The following is a 2,203-nucleotide window of genomic DNA, read 5'->3' on the forward strand; positions in this document are numbered from 1 at the left end:
TATATATAATTATTTTCTGACCAGGAGAACGTTTTTGTTTTTAAATGCTAAGCACGCATATCTAAAGGCCAACTCTGTGACCCTGCATGTAGGCCCTGCCCATTCTAACATGGTGGAGGCATGTTCACTACCTCTGAAGAGATATGCATACTGTCCTGGCTCCAGGGTTGCAGTGGGTATATGTCACTATTAAGCAATTTGGAAGACACTGTTCACAGACTCCATTTAAGTACATAGTCTCCTGACAGAGCCAGAGCTGTTTGTGCAACTAACACAAACCAATTAGCCCTTCCCTAAAGAAGCCTCAGAGCCGTGGTACCAATGCTCTCTGCCAGCAAACAGAGTCCATCTGAAAAACAAGGTGACTACCAAAAAGGTGCACTTAACTCTGTTCTTTTGTGTCTAGAATTCCTTTCTAACTTCTCTTACATTTTATGTGGATGTAGTGAGCCCTTGTTGGCATACCAATTTGTAGGCCAAGACTACTTGTTCATTTTCCAGCTGCATAGACCCAAAATAATCACACAGAACTATATTAGTTACAACACTGGTTGGCTTATTAGCCTATGCATATTTCTAGCTAACTCTTACATCTTAAATCAACTCATCTCTATTAATCTGTGCATCACCACAAGGTCATGGACTACCAGCAAGATTCTGACAGGAGTCTTTCTCCTTCTATAGCTACATGGTGTCTCTCTGACTCTGCCTTCTTGCTCCCAGCATTTAGCTTAGTTTTTCCATTCTGTTCTACCTTGCCATAAGCCAAAGAAACTTTATCCATTAAACAATAAAAGCAACACATATACAGAAGGACTTTCCACATTAGTTTCTGCCTCTGCTCTTGCTTGAGTTCCTACCTTGACTTCCCACAGTGATAGACTGTGATAGAGACATATAAGCCAAGTCAATATTTGGCACATTGGGTCCTTTTTTGTTATAGGGTCTTTCACAGAAACAAAAATGCAAATAAGGACAGGAAGCTTAGAGCAGAGGAAAATACAGGTGCAGGTCAGGGGGAATTGATGGAAAGCAATGCACTTCATCAAACTGTAAGTATATCTGCTGAGCTAGTACTTAGGGAAGCAGGAAAGTGTAATGGAAAGAGTAATATATTCAGATCCTAAATTTGTCCTAAAAACACAAATGGGAACTGGCAGTAACTAGATGGCAACAGCCAATCACTCTTTGGGAAAAGTTCCACACAATTAACCAAACCAGCTTGAATATATTTAAACAAAACTAAGTATGTTGATATCCACCTATACTCTCATGTCATGGATGGTTAAGGTAGAAAGGCCCTAGTTTTAGGCCACTTGGGATTTTATAGAAAGACTGCTTCTAAAACAAACAAGAAACAAAGCAAAACATGAGAATATTTGAACAATAGACTTCCTTGATGTCTCTAATGCACTTTCTGTATGTGTCCACATTTTGCTTTTTGTACTGGAGATGAAAATAATATTGATAACAAATGTCAATAGGAGGCAGTAATAGTACTGGAAATTTGAGGAATATCCAAAGTCTATGAGATATTAATGTGGGTTTGAACAATTTGATAGTTTTTTTATTGTGTGGTTTATACCTCTTTAAAACTTGCAAATTATTTTATCCAAATTAGACTGAACCTCATTGAGAGCTGTAACAGTGGATGGTGATGTAGGTAAAGAATATAGAAAAGTCACAATATCTATTCAGCAATAAGTAGAATTTATCCCAAACTCTAAGATAATATTTTGCTTGTTCTATTCTTCTATTTTTCAATGTATATACATTTGTTTCATCATTAGAAAAAATTCTTATATGGGAAAAAAGTAAATTTTTATGAGTTCTCACCTCACAATGAAATAGCAAATTGTCAAAAAGTGCCTGTTTTTAAAGCTCAGAAGTAGCAATCCTACAGAACAAAATAATGAAACAAAATGAGCAGCATGTACACAAGAAGCAGAAGTGGCTATGTCAGATGAGAATGTCACATTCCTATAGTGAAAAAAAAAAAACACAGTAGCCCATCTTTCCACTTAAGATGGTGATTTTTATGTTGTAGGTTTCTTTTAACTTATTTTCAAATGCAAATGACAGGATAGATCCTCCAAGTTCATTTTAGCTAGAAAAGATAAAAAATAAATCCTATCCTGACAAAATGCGGATACCTACAATTTTATATTTGTTGCAAATATAAACTCAAAATATGTAAAGTAGG

This window comes from Alexandromys fortis, unplaced genomic scaffold (genome assembly GCF_014885135.2).
Source record: "Alexandromys fortis isolate MF-2015 unplaced genomic scaffold, M_Fortis_MF-2015_v1.1 scaffold_95, whole genome shotgun sequence".
Classification (NCBI taxonomy): Eukaryota; Metazoa; Chordata; class Mammalia; order Rodentia; family Cricetidae; genus Alexandromys; species Alexandromys fortis.